Source organism: Echinops telfairi, unplaced genomic scaffold, assembly GCF_000313985.2.
Source record: "Echinops telfairi isolate 266 unplaced genomic scaffold, ASM31398v2 ScPeMD7_7469;HRSCAF=8507_0, whole genome shotgun sequence".
NCBI classification, from domain to species: domain Eukaryota; kingdom Metazoa; phylum Chordata; class Mammalia; order Afrosoricida; family Tenrecidae; genus Echinops; species Echinops telfairi.
This window is the reverse complement of record NW_022111372.1, coordinates 65,658,923-65,677,453: the sequence shown is the minus strand read 5'-3', so window position 1 is coordinate 65,677,453 and position 18,531 is coordinate 65,658,923. Positions and strand designations below refer to the sequence as shown.

General features: G+C 36.7%; 1 pseudogene; it reads right to left on the bottom strand.

Annotated features, from left to right (window-relative positions):
* Window positions 1-14,877: 14,877 nt before the first annotated feature.
* LOC101644938 lies at window positions 14,878-17,392 on the bottom strand (annotated as a pseudogene).
* Window positions 17,393-18,531: the final 1,139 nt, after the last annotated feature.

Here is an 18,531-nt window from a genome sequence, read left to right as displayed (position 1 = left end):
TACACAAATACATATATATATTCTGAATCCACTTTCATAATGTTTTTCTCACTAATGCAGTTACCTTCTTAAAAAGTCTTCATCATAAACACGGAGGATCCTTCTATATCCTTTGAGAATATATATCAAAATGAACCCTTTGGGCGTCCTTGCCATGAAGAACCAAACAATCACCATGAACTTTCGAGCTAAACACTTTGCCTTGGATTTAACTAGTCCATCAAATCCTCATGACACTGCTGCTGTGAGAATCCTTGCTTTTTTAATCATATTGGTTAATCCAAATCATATCCCCAGTTAGTGGTTGGATACATTATGGTTTGTGTTTATAAGAACGGGAATTCTAGAACTACTGATTGTGCTCATTCAGAACTTGAACATGGATCAAGAGGCAGTTGAGCAAACAGAACAAGGGAATACTACATGGTTTAAATCACCATGCTAATTCGATGTGTATGCTAAGAAAATCATCAGAAAACTGGATTATATGAAAAAGAATCCAGCATCGGGATTATAGGAAGATTTATTATTATATGGATGACATAAACTGGCTTGCTGAAAGTGAGGAGAACTTAAAAAAAAAAACATGCTGATGGAGATCAAGGATTTCAGCCTTCAATATGGATTAAAATTCAATGTAAAGAAGACCAAAATCCACCAACTGTTTAGCCATTTTCTACTTATTTCAAAAATTTTAGGCAATAAAGATGCCTCAGCCTTCCAAATGTGCTCCTGCACCTAAGAAGGGATCTAAGAAAGGCAACCATAGTAAAACAATTGATCTCCATTTACCTAGAGCAATAGAGGAGAAAGGAGAGTCAAGAATTATAGGAGAATATTGTATGTGAGTCTTGTTACCATGAACAACTGTTTCCTTTACAATAACATTAGATGGCTTTCAGCTACCATTTTTGTCCAGCTGCTTTAAGATCAAAGGATATATGCAAGTATCTTGGTCAAAAGGGGGGAAAAGTAGACCTGAATTTAACATTTTCACAGATTTCATACTTTCCATCATCACTGTTGCTAAACCTGAAATTAGTGCTCTAAGATTATCTTTAAATCCTACATTTTAAATTGTCCCTGAGTCTTAGTAATACCAAACAATAATTTTACTTATTTACTAAAGTAATATGCTTTGAATATTAAGTCCTTTAAGAAAAATATCTCTGTGAGACAAGTTGACAACAACAAATTAAAACGTTGGATGGGGTGTTTAAGGGGCAGTGATAATAATCTTTTCTTTTAATAATCTTTTAATGAGTGGTGGTATACAGCAAGAATGGTAGCACAGCTTGAAGAATATAACTGATGTTACTGAATTGTACATGTAGCAATTATTGAAGTCCTTTTTCTGGCTGTGTATCCTTTGCTGTTATTATTATTAGTTACCATTGAATAGCTTAGTGCTTGCATTATCCTCACAATTAATTGTTCTTATGTTTAATCCCACTGCTGCAGCCACTGTGTCCATCCAGCTCCTTGAGGGCCTTCCTCCTTTTTTGCTGCCCCTCTACTTGACTAAACATGATGTCCTTCTCTAGAGACTGGTCTCCTCAGACAACATGCACAAGGTATGTGAGACAAAGTCCCGCCATCCTTGCCTCTAAAGAATTTGTATATATATATATATATATTTTTTTAAAAAGGAAAATATTTAAATAAAAGAAACATTAAAAACAAAACAAAAAATAGTAAACGTGTAGCTAGTCAACTTATTCTACAAACATATTAAAGGGAATCTTTCAGACTGAAATGACACATGACATAATTAAAAATCACTGGGAAGGGTCATAGCACATGTAAACAGAAAACACACTAGAAGCATATTTTTGTTGGTAACTCTTTGCTTCTACTCTCTGATTTAAACTATAGCAGTTTAATTTTAAATAATAAAACTGTATCCTTATAAAATGTATGACAACATGAATACAAAGGATAAAAAATCTCGGTGCAACTTTTTGGTTTATTATAAAAATTTAGTTGACATTAATATGCACTGGCTTCCTTTAAGGCACTCTTTATTTCCAAGAAAAAATACTTAGAAGATGGCTTAAAATATATATTAAAGACACAATAATTAGGTTTGTCACCAGCAAACTAGTTCGGGATCTAAAAATCAATGTTGTTTATGTCAATGAATTGCAATGGTGAGAGGGTACGTAGAGTTGCTATGGATCAGAACAAACTTGATGGTAACTACCAACAACAGTATTACTTCACACAGCAAAACACATACAATTGATAATTTGACTTTTGGGGATACATTCTCATTGCAAATTGTACTTTTCTCACACACCATACAATTTACTAAGTCTTCATCTTTCTAATGAAATGGCGGTATTCTCAAGGCTAAAGTAAACGCTAATGTAGTAAATGCCAGATGGACTCAACTTAATTAGCTACTGGTCTTAAGAAATAAGAGTTTTGAGAATCACAATTCCCCCTTCAAAGACTTTTGAATCTATGCTTAACATCAATGTGTTCCAGAGGTGTGGGTGACCTGCCACGTCCTGTTTCCCCACTGAATTTCACTGTCGATTAGGTGTTCTACCAATGGTTAGCCTTGAGAGTGAAGTGCGATTTTAACAATCTATGTCATAAAATTTTGATTGCCCAGACTGAGCAGTTCTTCTGAAAATATACTCATGTGTTTTGACAATAATAGTAAAATCATCATTTTTAATAGTTATTCTATATTAGATTCTGTGTACCTTTCCTCATTAAACATATTTTGATACTACTTTTACCCTTCCTTTGACAGAAGAGAAGATTGAAGCTCTGAGTGTGTACATCACCTCTATAAGGTCCGATAGAGCTGGGACTCTAATCCTACACCATTCGGTGAGTTCAAGGAGATTTCAGATTTGAATAAGGATTTTTATTTCAACATTATTTAAATATCTGCTGCTTTGAAGCTTTGACATTTGAGAATAATACACACTGGAAAAGTATTGTTTTGTATTTTTGGTCCAAGTTAGGACATAATCTATTTTGTTTGATAAGCACAGTGTTGAAGAAATCATATGTTAATGATTTGAGACCAAAGAAGTAGTATCCATTCCAAAATAAGACATTCCCAGTCTAGATCTCACATCATGATTTACTGAGTCTCTGACGCCATTTGAAATGTTTACACCATCTGACACATGAAAACACTCAACAAGAGTCCCCTATCTCCCATGAGCTGATCCTTGGGCTCCCCCATTTATTTTGTACTCAGGTTAGCCTATGACACAATGTTGATTGTATTGGTTTTACTCATAATCCTCACATCATTTTTATTTTCTAATAAAAATCCCTATGCCACAAATGATACCAATACTATCAGAACTATTCCTTTGTCACTCTTTTGCAATTTATGTTGTGATTTTAACAGACATCAGAAAAACGGAATAAGAAAAGCTAATTTTTCAAGTTACAATTTCAGACTGTGATGCTATTGTGAGTCATTAATTAGAGTATGAAGAATTTAGTGAAATTTTCAGATCATCATTTGCTGTCTTCTTTTCTGTATACTACAAAGGGTATAAAATATCCTGTAATATTATTGAAACTGATCTGCTGGCTTATTTTGTATTTTAACTGAGTCGTTGACATTTTTTCCTCAGCTCAATGCTTAACAGAAATTTTACAAAGTAATATTTCTTCTCAGGTTTATAATATGGGGAAAATTCAGAGCTTTATTTTTTCTCCTTTTTTGAGAATTTTGACCAGTTTTCTAAACGATAATAAGCTAAGCAGTGGATGGTAGTATAATTTAGACAGATATATGGACGGGTAATAATTTCTGTGCTGTAATTTACTTTCACGTAATTAAACTTGCTAGCAAAGTTCTAAAGTTTGCTTAGAAATTTTTACCGTGTTAACTCCAAAATACATAAAATAACATCAAATAAAGCATAGGCTGTGCTTATTAATATGTAATTTGTTTCTTGTTTGCTGTTGTTTTTTGTGCACTATATGGTTGGAAAATTTTACTTTATTCCAACTGCTTTAGTGAAATTCATTTAGAATAGATTTATAATTTGAAAAAGATATATATCTCAAGGAACAGAATAACCAGATCAAAATAGCCTTCTTATCAGTCTAAACTTTTTAATTTTTCAGAATTTAGATCACATTCTTTACCTACATTGACAATTCTTGGCTTTTCTCCCAAATTATCAAACTTTACATATTAGCATGTGATCATGTAATGGAATATAATCTATATTTGGTGCAGAAACATAAATACAAAATTCCATTACTTAAAACTAACAAATCCACATTTTTAGGGTTTTGTATTGAGTCCTAAGATTACTAAAATTAATAGAGAAATTTGCTAAGCACCAGTGAAATATTGTTTGTGATGTATTTCTTTCATGTTTGTCTCAGTTGTCAAAGTTTTTTATTTGAGGGCAGTTTATTTACATGATCTCATTTTTGTTTAATTGCTGTTTTTTAAGATAGGTAGAAATATGTTGCTATAAATAAAATGGTTAATAGTTAAAGAAGCATTCCCCATTCTTTTTGGTTAATTTAATAGACTTTATAGATGTGACTTGAATTTTACCTGGCTCGATCAGCAGCAGTAAGTGTCTGGAGTGGGTCCATGCATCATTTCAGGACAAAAAGGCCTTGGTTCTTCAGGAATTATGACTTTCTTAGGATGAAAAAGCTTTGCTAATGGAAGCATCCAAGTCGTTATTATGGAATAACACTATTGATTGGAGTTAGAATATCCTGTATTTTACCAGTATGAAAGAGTGTTAAGTAAAGTGGTCTGTAATCTTTCAAATCAATATCCCTTCCACTGCTTAAATGCATTTGTCCACATTTGAAATAAGGATATTCATTTTGATAGGATATTATATAGATAATGGAACACACAGTAGGTTGCTAGAAGAATGAACAAATCTGTCTTGGAACAAGTGCCCTGTGTTATATGAGATTCTCTAGGTAAGCAAAAACAATGAGTGGTGTTTACAGAGAGAGAGAGACAGATTAATTTAAATCAAAAAAATACTTCAGAGTTATGGAAGTTGGCAAGTCTAGACCAGTTTCAAGTTTGTGGATGAAATATTAAGCTGGATTTTCTCTGAGTCATGTGGTCTCAGGGGCTGATGAATCAAGTTCAGCAGGTAAAGCTTATGACAGAATAAACCAATGAATCCATGGTTCTCAGGATCAGTTAGGCAATATGGCAAGTCACTCATTCAAGGTCAAAGAACTAGAGATCACTAGCCAGATTCAGGATCCATAGGCAGAAAAATTCAAGCAACTTTTTTTTTTCCATACTGTATTTGGGAAGTAGGACACACATCTGAGGAAACTTCTTTTTAATTACGTTAGACCTATAGCCTAATAAAGAGGTTGCACTCCACCCTAAAATTCTAATAACTGATTGGCTTCCCACAGAACATAATATTATGTAGTTGATTACATTGTGGTAAATCACATCTTGTGGAATTACTAGGCCGAAAGGAGCCAAATTAACAAAATGTCTATCACGTACGTTCAAAATACATCTTAGAAGGAAGGATGGTGATACTTCACTTCAAGTACTTTGGGCATTTTTCTGAACAACAAGTTCGTGGAGAAGGATGCCATGTGTAGCGAAGTAAAGGGTCAACAAAAATGAGGAAGAGTCTTGAGTAGATGGATTAACTCAGTGGAGACAACAAGATAATCACTATGAGAATGGTAAAGGTCCAACAGTGTTTTCTTCTGTTGTACTGAAAGGTGTCGTGTGTCAGTATCGACTGGGTAACACCTAACAACAAAATTGTGTAGATAATTTAATAAGACATGGATGGAAGTTCAGTTCTGCGGTAGATAAAAAAGGATTTCCCTTACTCTATTAAATGATTCAGTTTCTTTATGATTTCATACAATAGCCTCCAAATCTTCACAAGATTAAGGATCGCAACCTTCAGTATGAGTTACACCTCAGTGTAAAGAAGACCAAATCTTCACTTTCACATCATGTAACAGGAGAAAAATACCAACGTTGTCCAGGATTTTTCTTACTTGGTTTTTCAATCAGTGCTCATGAAAGTGGAGTCAAATGATCAAATTATGTATTGCCTTGGAAGAATCTGCTGTACAATATCTCTTAAAAATGCTGAAATTCAAGGATGCTACTTTGAGGAGTAAGGTGGATCTGAACCAAGCTATGGTGTTTTTAATGGCCTCATGTGCATGTGTAAGTTGAATAAGGATGAACAAAAAAAATAGATGCATTTGAATTATGGTACTGATGAAGAATATTAAAAAGTACCAGACACTTCCAAAAGAACAGACCAATCTGTCTTGGTAGAAGTACATCCAGAGTAATCCTTAGAGGAGGGGATTGTAAGCCTTTGTCTCATATACTTTGGACATGTTTTCATTAGAGATGAGTTTCTGTAGAAGGATATCATGCTTGGCAAAGTAGAGGGGCTGCAAGAAAACAGGAGAGCCCTCAACAAGATGGATTGGCACAATGAGTACAACACTGTTCCAAATGTAAGAACAATTGTAGAGAAGCCCCAGCTTCTGGCGGGGCGTCATCGTTTTGTCCGTAGGGTCCCTATCAGTCGGAATGGACTCGAGACTGTATTTATTATTAGTTACCTTTTTATACTTATTTTTATAAATTCATATTTATTCTTGAAGTATAGGGTTTTAAAGACATCATTTTTGTACTAGTATTTACAGTTTTTTCTTACATATTTCTTTAACGTTCTCCATCAGTGCAGAGAGGATATAAACACACACAAACCTTAGTAAAAAGTGGCAATAGTTGAGGATGAAAAAAAATGACAATCCTCAATAATGAATACAAAAATTAAATTATTCATCTTAAAATATATTTACATTATTTCACTGTCTATAGCGATTATAGAATCCAATTAGACTTTTTAAGTGTCATCACAAATATTTAAAGCTCTCTACTCTCCACAATACATGCTCTACCTCACTATTCATTCTGTCCTTACACAAATACATGTTTTTGTCTCTCACTTCCCATTAACATAACAAGCTATCTATTCCTGACTTGTTTACATGTCTGAATAATTATCCATCCTCCAAAGACTAACATACATGTCTTCATGATTCCCATATCTTTCCTGAATGCATCTAATTCTCTTGTGTCCTAATATTGAAAGGACTTGAGTTTTGTCTATCTAAGTACTAATTTCTGCTTTAGATTGTACTTATTTCTTTGATTACCCTTAAGTTTCCTTAAGTGGTGTTAGTACTTGAGCAAGATTGAACTTGGTATTCTTTATAATGATATACATACTTGGGGCTCAATAAGTTAATATTGAGCAAGGCTACATTCCTAGAAAATTCACCATGACAATAACAGTAATCATTGCTAACATTAATCAAGCACTTAACAATTACCTAAAACTGTGTTAGATACTTTACACAATCCAGGGAGATGGTAACGTATACAAAGGGTAAAAATAAATTCCCTAAAATTTATATATTCCATGTAACTATCCCTCTAAACTTATTATCATCAGTTGTAGGAGTAATCATAATAAAAATTAAAAAATAAGCCAAAAATATTTTATTCAAAATGACTTTGAAAGCAATATATACTATTTCTTTAATATCTCAAAACCTCAAACCATCCCCTTTTTTTATACTTTGGGAAGTTTTAGAAAAATGATAGGCACCTTTAAAGAAAAGATCATCAATTTCTGATGCTATTCACAGCCACAAAGCCTGAGAAGGTGAAGGGAATGTCGTTAAATGCCACTGAAGCTTAGAAAAAGTGCTTCCAGACCTCATTCATTTCCTCTGTCAGTTAGGAAATATTGTGTTCAGACAATAGCAGAAGAAACTCGTAATAGAAATTGCTGCAAATTCTGTTTGTGTTGATCCTTCAAGTTCAAATCTTTCATTTCAGGGGCTCCAGCTGTTAAGAATGGAGCTAGGGGAACTGGATTATTCATTTCTATAATTAAAGAGATACCCAGGCATTGAAACAGAATGTCCTTCTCTGTGACTGACAGCCACTGTGATTTGGATGTTAGCAATTGGCCACATGTAAGATGAATTCAGGTAATCTCCGATTTTTTTCTTCCTTCTCTCAGAAATGCCTCAAATTGACACTAATTTGATAGTCTCAAATCCCAGAGCCCGTTGGATACAGAAAATGGAATTTAAAGAAATTCAACTTGGTGTCAGTCAATACATTTTCCTTTTCTTCAGGTTACAAAAGGTTACTGATGGGAAGAAAAGTCCTGCTCCTTGCCACAACAGAGTTGAATTTTAAACTACAGGGCCGTCTGCTACAACAGAGATGAATTTAAAACTCGACAATTATATATATAATTGTATATGTGTGTGAGAGAGAGAGAATGCGCTTCCCAGTTACCTTCTTGCTTCATAAGCCTGGAGGGGCCTACAGCTACCATCTGATCCATGGAATTGAATTGGACCCGATTTGTATGTTGTGTGTGTATGTGTATGTATATATATCTCCATATACACAAACACAAGCATCACTGGTTTTATTTCTCTAGAAAGACCAGCAGAACACAGATACCGAAAATATTCTGGATGTTTCCATTCCACACTGGCTTCTATTATTAGTCACATATCCACTTGAAAGTTATAGAATATACAATACTTAAAACAAAAACAAAATATCACGGATGAGCCAATTTTGACTTAGTGACTGTGCGACCATATAGGACAGGGTAGAACTGTCTCCCGGGTTTCTGAGACTGTAAGCCTTTATGGGAATAGAAAGCTTTATCTTTATCCCTAGGAGCAGTGGTGGTTTTGAACTGTGGACCACAATGGTAGCAGCCCACTAACCATTCATGGTGGGCTGCTAACCTCAAGGTCAGCCATTCATGGGAGAAAGACAAGGCTTTCTACTCCAATAAAGACTGACAGTCCCAGAAACCTATAGGGGCAGTTCTACCACGTCCTACATGGATGCTATGAGTCAATTCTACTAGATCCTAGTGAGTTTAATATCCAATTTGTCTATTAATTAGCAGCATTTATAGTCAATTGCTGAAAACACAGGCTCAACTCATAGTCTTGCCCTATTCATTTCCACTTCCTCCTTCAAACTTCTTCCACGTGTTCTTTCCCCCCAGGAGCTCCATTTCCCACCTTTGGGAGAAGACTGCCTTGGACAGCCCTGTTGGTGCTGCGAACACCACTTGGAATCGGTTCTTAAAAGATCTTGGTGTTACTGTCTTTTGTCAAATATGACCTGTGAAGCCTGCCGAGAGGAAGTAAGCAAGGTCAACAATAGCTTCTTCAGCTTTCCAAGGAGGTTGCTACCTATGTCACGGGGAGTTTCTCTTGGTGTAACAGAACAGCACTGCCAGAGGGACTGAAAGAATGTTCTACCAGCTACCAGTGATACCCTGACGTGGTCCTCAGAGGGAAAACACACACCTTTTATCCATTCATTATTTCAACAAATATTTATTCAGCATTTACTCTATGTAACCCCTGCACTGTTATCTAAGTTTTAAAATGTGCGTGCCTGCCATTCAGGTGCTCACATAATCTGGGTATGGGAGCAGAGATGATCTTAATGCTATTATCTTTAATGGAATGGAACGTATCCACCTGAAGGATTTATACTTAGTAAGTTTGTGTCCTACAACCAAAAACGATTTACAAAGTCTGATTTTGAATAAATTACTCAGATAATATTTATATGCCATATTTTATAAAAACCATCATAGGCACTGCAAGAACTGTAATATGTAATGAGTACACTTTCCTACTAAATCCCCAAACATATACACCCTGACATCTACTCAGTGGATACTCATGGTGATTGTATAGGAAGGAGAACTGCTTCAAAGAGTTGGCAAGACTATAAATCTTTATGGGGTTCCACATCCTTGTCTTTCTTCCTTACAGTAGCTGAAGATTAAGTAAAAAGCTTCGCAGCTAGTAGCCCAACACTTAACACGTCACCAGGACTCCTTAAATTACTATTAGACGTCACATTATCAAAAAATGTTTATCCCTATTTTATTGTTTCCACTAAATAGCATTGCTATTGTTGTTAAGTGCCATTCAGCCAGTTCTAACCCATAACAACCCCATGCACAACAGAAGCCAACACCGCCCCACTCTAAGCTATCCCCACAATTGTTCCTCAGCTTGAGCCCATTGTGAGCTCTCTGTGCCAATACATCTTATTGAGGGCCTTCCTCTTGTTCACTGCCGCCCTAGTTTACCAAGCAGGATGCCCATCTCCAGAGTCTGGACTCTCATGACAACATGTCACAAGTATGTAAGATGAAGTGTTGTCATCTTTGTGTAGAAGGAGCATTCTGGCCTTACTTCTTCCAAGATAGATTTGTTTATCCTTTAGTTGTCTGTGATATGGTACTTTCAATATTCTTCTCCAGCATCACAATTCAAATGCATTGATTCCTCATTAAAAATAACATTAAACATCTTTTGTTATTTGAATTTGTCTCAAACGTGATGATTAAATAGTAACTAGTTTTATTTATGTATTTGTATTTTCAAATGCTTGAAACGTTCATTAATACCATGAAATTTGGAAGACAATTACCCCGTCAACTGATTGGAAAGTATTTATATTTGTACCCATGCCAAAGAGAAATGAATGGACAGAAATTATGTTTTATGAAATTTTGAGCAATAAAATTAATATCAAATAATCACATATAAATGATATTTTCTGAAGATAATTAAAAATTGTTTGCAGTAGAACATTACAGGAAGCTGACAGACACTCAATATAGATTCACAAGAAGATATAACCTAAGGACTATCATTGATGATGTCAAATGGATCAGCTGAAATTCGAGAAAACCAGAATGATGATGTTTTCTTGGTTACACAAAGGAAATAAACTGTGCGGACCATAACTAATTATGACTTGGAATAAGAAGTATCTAGAAGAATGTGGAATCTGGAACACTTAATTATGCTTATCAGGGCTTTGTACGTGGGAAACAAGCAATTGCTGCATAGAACAAGAGATTATTAAGTGGTTTAAAATCAGTAAAATTGGGACTCGGTGTTTTTCTTTCCACCACACTGACTGCATCTGTGCGTTGAACAGATAATCCCCAAAGTGGACTACGTGAAGAGGAACGCAGCATCTGGATGGGAGAAAGTCTTGTTTCTAATAAGTTCCTCATTCGTGAATACCAAAATTTAGAATATAGCATATTGTTTCATGAGACAAAAATCAACAATAATACTAACACTTTAAAACTACTTTTATCCTGCACAAGACTTTTGAGATGCTATTTCTGTCTTAGAATAAATTATAGTGACTTCTTTTCTTTGTAACCAAAGAATCTTGAATAAAACATCAACATTAAATGACCACACATGCAAATATATCAATAATATATGACATTTGGTACACTAAATATATATTATTAATTCCAAATAAGTATAAATAAGGATGGATATATTATGACTATTTATTTTTAATCCTGACACTGAATAACTCTGAAGCAATGGGACTTGTGTTTTGAAGAAGGAGCACGGTGACTGTGCGGACGTGTGCTCCCATCAGCAGTCATCCAGCATAGAAGACTGAACTGAGCCACCTGAGCAACTCAGAAAGCCTGTAGTCCTTGCTTCTTGTTCCATAAACAAAGGGCATGTGCTCTGGGTCATGCTGTTTTCTGAAAACGAATGTACTAACAAGTTAAAGCAGTAACTAAAGGACATTTCTGAACTCTTGATGAGGAAACTGTGCATGTATACATACTTCATGTATCCAAATTATATATAGAGGCTGTCTTGATGACACAGTGGTTACGTTGCTGAAAGGTTGGTGGATCAGACCTCTGAAGTGATCCCTGCGATAAAGATGTGTCAGCCTGTCTTAGGCATGATTACAACCTTGGACACCTCCTGGAGCAGTTCTACTCTGTCTTTTAATGACACTATGAATCAGAATCAAGTCAACATATTATATGATGCATATGAATTATTTTCTTATTATCCCATTTTACATAATTTCAAGCTACTAATACATGCAATACTCAAGAGGAAATGATTTACCTGATCCTAAGTTCTACTTACATTTTTATTTCAAGAATTAGCAAGTACCACGTCTTATTTTTTCTTTGCTTTACCAAATCCTGTCTGACACATGTTCTTCTATTTAAAAATCAAAGGCTGACCCAAGAAACTATTATTCCCTGGGATATGAATATCTGGAACACATACAGAAATCCTTTGTTTAGAAAGAGAAGGAATTAAGAATGTACTGGCTATTTAGCATGCTTCTGCTTCAAATATAGAACAGAGAGAAAACTCCAGCATACAGGCTTTAGCATCAACTGCTTTGGTAATTTGACATTGAGAGTGATGATGTGAGCATATTGCAATGTTCCTTAGAAACAGGCACTCTTCTGTGATATGATACTTATCTGACTTGTTAGATAAAACAAACTCCTCAAAACAAAGCCAAACATATGAACATACTTTTATTATAACCTTAAAGTGACAGTATTTAGCAACTGCAGTTGCCCTGCTTAGAAGCCCAGATGGTGTAGTGATTAAATAGTGGGCTGCTAATTGCAAAGTCAGCTATTTCAAATCACCAGTCCCTTTTTGGGAGGAAGATGGAGTTTTCTCCTCCTGTAACAAATTGCAGTCTCAGAAATTCGCAGGGGCAATTATACCTTGTCCTGTGGGGACTTTATGAGTCAACATCAACTTGATAGCAGGGAGAAGAGGTTCTCTGATCAGGAGGTGGCTGCTAACTGAACAGTTGGTGGCTCAAACCTAACAGAAGGTCTGTATGAGTCAGAATCGACCCAAGGAGAGTGGGTTTGGTTTTGATGTGTATGCTAGATACAAGCCTACTGAAAAGTACTCTTGAATTTTGCTTAGAATAACAAAGTAATATATAACATACATTTAATAGAGTCACTGTATATTAAATACAGCCACAATATTTTTGTTGCCACTCCCATCCAAAAGTTTAATGTATTTTACAGCCCTCAAATCTAAGCTGACCTGCTTCAATCAATTTTTGCCAATAGAATGTACCTGAAATGCTACCATGTGAGACTTCTAAAGACAGTGTGAGGAAACCTTACATATTTCTCTTCCATTCTCTTGAGACTCTAAGACCATGCTACTTTGCTTTGAAATAAGATAATATATATAAATATGTCATGTGCAGAAAAATTGAAGGTCGACAGCTGATACTAAAACTAAAATACTCATTGCTATTGAGTAGATTTTACTTCCTAGTGACCCTACAGGACACAGTAAAATTACTCCACTGGATTTCAGAGACTGTAAATCTTTACAGAAGCAGAAAGCTTTATCTCTCTCCAGAAGAGCAACTGGTGAGTTTAAACTACTGACCTTGCAGTTACCAGCCTCATGGCTAAGTCACAGTGTCAACAGTGTTCCATCAATTAATTCCTAGACAGGTGACTGAGGCCATCTTGTATTTCCTGTTTGCAGGTAAGTTCTCTATCCAAGAGGGGAGCAAAGGGGAACCAATCGCAATGACTGACACACAACCACACATCCCTCACCTCCAGGGAGATGAACAGAAACCCTGGGGGAAGAGAGACAGTGGTCGGTGTAAGATAGGAAGATAATAATAACTTGTAATTTATCAAGGGGTCACGAGGGTGGGGGCAGAATGAGGAGCCAATACCAAAGGTTCAATAGAAAGTAAATGTCTAGAAAAGAATGATGGCAACATATGTAAAAATATGCTTGATACAATTGATGTATGGATTGTTATGAGTTTTAAGAGCCCCCAATAAAATTACTTTTCAATTAAAAAAAAAAGAATAAGACACATAGAGCAGAAGTAAATCATTCCATGTAACCAATAAAACCATAAACCAGTGGTTCTCAACCTTCTTAATGTCGCGACCCTTTAATACAGTTCCTCATGTTGTGGTGACACCCCAACCATAAATTATTTCCATTGGTACTTAATAACAGTGATTTTGCTACTGTTATGGATTGGGCAACCCCTGTGAAAGGGTGGTTGGGCCCACAAAGGGGCCACGATCCACAGGTTGAGAACTGCTGCCATAAACCACAAAACAGCTTCTGTTCCACATCTCTTCCACTTGGCCTGTTTCTTTGACCAACAATAACTTTATTACTGTTAGATTCCATGGAGTAGGCTCTGAATTCTCAGAGACCCCATGCAGTAAAGGATAAAGGATGAGTGTGGGGATGGGGATGATGGTGCATGAACAATGCAACACAATAGAGTCTGGTCTTGCGCCCTCTCCACTCCTTTGTAGATGGTACTTTTGTGATCCACAGATTTTATGTGGATGGCTTTTGGAAGTTGATCACTGAGTCTTTCTTCCGAGTCCACTAGCAGTCTACCTGGAAACTGCGGAAATCTATTCTGTATCCTATTAACATGCGAACCGCCACTGACAGATTGGTGGTAACTGTGTATATGGAGGGTGTATCAAATCAAGATCTCCCCCAAGGCAGGTGATGGTTTCACCACTGAGCCACCAATGCCCCAATTTCCAACAGTAGTTAAAACGTTCTTAATAAAATATGGGTATATAATCTTTGTTCGATGTATTAATTTCAGGAGTAATATTATATATATAGAGAACAATCTTTATCTTTGAATACTAGACTAACACTAAGCCTACTGAGATACTCATCCTAAGAATGGATCTGGTTGCACCATGATCAGAGCACTGAAGTGGTAAACAAAAGGACAGCAGCTCAAACGCAGCAGAAGAACCATGAGAGAAAGATGTAGCAGTCTGCCACAATTCAATTCCACTCTTCTCCGTAGAGTGGATATGAGTTGGAATTGACTCAAGGGCAGTGGACTTCTATTGCCAAATCTTCGATTAATTGCATCTGGCAACCTGAAATGTTAACTCAACAGACTAATTTCATGAATCAGGTACAACCTAAAAGAAGAGAAAAAAAATATTCTTTCAGCTTTATCTGGATTATTTCTTAACATAGGGAAATAAAGCCTTTAACAACCAAACAGCTGAGAATTTGTATGTATAATACTTTTAGATAATTTCTGAAGCCAGAATACTCTAGCTGTTGGTTTCTAACATTTCCGTATTCACTTTGTCTCATTCCATTTTTTTCCTTTTTACATTTACTTGACCCTATGTGGCATAAAAAAAATATCAGTGTGCAGTTGTTCATTAGTGCATTGTACCGTGCGAAGTGCTGATGAGTAGCATCAAAAGGAAGAATCCAAGACAAATGTGGCAATTTAAAACATAATTCTGGAAATTGTAATTTTACTTGTTGACCATCTATTAAAAGACTTCCAGAACCATGTCTGGATGGTAAAGAAAGAAGATATTATGACAGAGCAAATTAGCAACCAAAAACACACACTCTAAAACCCTGGAAGTTGCTTGTTGGCTATAAATATGTGTATAATTTACTAATATGACTAGACAAAAATATGTAATGTACCTATAATCTTATTGATTTAATGTTTGATTTAACGTTGTATGAGCACATCAAAAAACAAACACAGTCATAGAAGCCATAGAACACAGACTTGAAATATCAATTCTAAGAGATTTTAGAGTAAAACACCACAGACCAAAAAACTCTCAAAGAAACATTGTGTCTCTGACTTGGAGATGTCAGAAGAACCCTAAACCTAAGTAAAATTCAAGTAGACGAGGCTGGATTGAAAAGATGAAATCACAGGAAGGGATATTCCTATGGCAAGATTACAGGAAAACATAAGATCCTACAATGAAATACAAATGCACAGGAAAGTACTGAGGGACAGAATTGAGACTGGAGGAAGGTGAATGACTGATTGGTTGAAGTTAGGTGCTATTGAGTCAGTACTGATTCATAGTGATTCTACTTATAATAAATAGAAACCTCCACCACCCCGCTTCCCCCCACCCCACCCCCGTCCTGTGCCAGCCTCACACATGTGCTGATGTCAGACCCTGTTGTTGCTGCCACTTCATCAATCCATCTCATCCAGGACCTTCCACTTTTCTTGCTGCCCTTCCATTTTAGCAGCATGATGTCCTGTTCCTTGGACTGGTCACTCCTGATACTGTGTTTGAAGTCCATGCAAGAAGTTTCACCCTTCTTGCTCCTAAAACTCATTCTGAGGAAAAAGAGCATTCTGATTATACTTCTTTTAAGGCAGATTTGATTGTGCTTTTGCCCCCCTTCGCATCAGCAAAACTGTCTGACTCATAGCAACCTTATAGAATGGGGAAGAACTGCCTCTGTCAGTTTCCGAGACTGTAACTCTATTTTTTGCTTTTGTAACTGGCATTTTATTGGTTGTTTTGAGATCAGTACAGAAACATTATGAACAATTTGTACACAATCCTTCATGCATGTACCCAAATCCTAAAATGGCATGTAGATAAAATTTGTTTCTAAATTCCAGTGACTTTCCAGCTTTAAATTTAGAGACCAATTTTTAAAAAGAGATTATCAAGTACCATTATCTTCAAATTCTTGTAAACTGTTACATCTTAAGCCCCACTAATTCACAAATCAATGTCACATACACTACACACTCAAATGTTCAATCCTTCACAGCACGTAACAAAGTGATTGGGAACACGGGACTACCACAACCACAGGTGTTACAGAATGCACAGTTCTGTCGAGCCATGATGGCAGAATGGTTTTCAGACACAATTCTATTAAGAAAACAAATGTGGAAACAAAATTTTAAATGTTCAAGTCATACAAATGCATGACAGTGACTCCAAATTGCCATTAAGTATGTTTTGTATTAGGGATACAAAAACTTCCCCCATCCCATGTAATGTTATGTTGACACCCAACACTGTCAAATCTTCCCACAATTCAACATCTCACTATGTTTTGGTTGTACTAAAAAAATAAAATAAAAAACCAGTAAATGATTTCACATCTTTAAAAAAAGCATTTACACTTGGGAAAAAAAAAGGGATGAATTGGGGTTTCCTTCTTCTTAAAAATGTTTCTAGAGCTACTAAAACACTTGCATTTACAAAACAGTTGATAAAAATATTCCTCTGGATTGTACAAGAAGGGAGATAACAGGGTCCACTGATAAGACATGATAAATAGTCATCAGACTTGGCTTCTTTTTCTCCTGCCTCATCAGCGGCTGGACTCTCCTCGTGTGTCGTTTCTCCATTGTCACAGGTGAATCTTCTCTAGCTTCTTGGTCAGCTCCTTCCGCCTGGTGTCCCTTAGCTCCTCTTTCCCCTTTTGCTTGCACGTTTTTGTCTGAAGGTTTATCCTTTCCTGGGGCCTCTTTTGGCTTCGTCTCCACTCTCGCGGGCGCAGGTTTCACTGACAATCTCACTGATCTTCTCTTCGGCTCCTCCTTCACCGCCCCTTTGGCCGAGCTGACCTTCCTCTTGGGCATCTTGGCTGTGGGGAGGGCGCTTACAGGACGCCTTCGGACCGCGGGGCACCAAGAGCCTTCTCAAAGCTGGATTGCCTGGTGCTCCCGCTCTGCCGGCTGCCCGAGCTGCCCACCGTGTCCGCGCCCTAGCCCGGGTCCAGAATAGGTGAGACGGGCTGTCACTGGACCACTGCCCCCACCCCTTCCCGCCATCTCTTGGGGCTCTGGACTCAGGTAATCAATCGAGACTATAATTCTTTAAGGGAGTAGAAAACTTCCTCTTTCTCCTGCTGAGCAACTGTTGATTTTGAACTTCCAACCTTGCCATTCGCAGCTTAACATCATCATTACACCATCAGCCCTCCTGTTATTTTGGCAGTCCATGGAAATTGCAATATTCTTCACCATCTGTATAATTTAAATGCATTGGGTCTTCTTTTGTCTTCATTATTCAATGTCCAACTTCCAAATGCATATAAGGCAAATGAAAATACCATGGCTTGGATCAGGTGCACCTAAGCCTTCAAGGTAACTTTCCAACACTTTAAAGAGGTCATGACCTCAGTGCCACCTCCCAATCTAGACTAGACGGGAGCAAATACATAAGTATAGGAAAGAGATAAAACTCACCACACATGGAACCCAGGAACAGGAATGGGAATAGAGGTGCCAAAAGGGAAGGGGAAGGCAGGAAGAGGTGGGGAGGGAGGGGGCTACCGATCTCAAGGAATGGCACATAACCACACACCCCCAGCCAGGGGGAAGAACAACAGAAACCAGAGGGGAAGGGAGACAGTGGTCCGAGTGAGATTTGAAAATAACTAACAATCTACAATCTATCAGGGCTCATGAGTGTTGGGGGGCGGGGGGCACTGGAGAGGAGCTGATCCCAAGGGCTCAATGGAAAGTAAATGCCTAGAAAAGAACGATGGAAGATATGTACAAATATGTCGGATACAATAGATGTATGGTTTGTAGCAAGAGCTGTAAGAGCCCCCAATAAAATGGTTAAAAAAAAAATACATAAAATGGTTAAAAAGAAAGACGTCTCCTATAGCAGATTAATCAAATGCAATGTGTCCTTTGATTATTTGAGTGTTACTTTCATAAGCATTGTGCACCCAGTAATATGAAATTTTCACAACTTCAAACTTTCCTTCATTTACCATGATATAACCTATTGGCTCAGTTGTGACAAT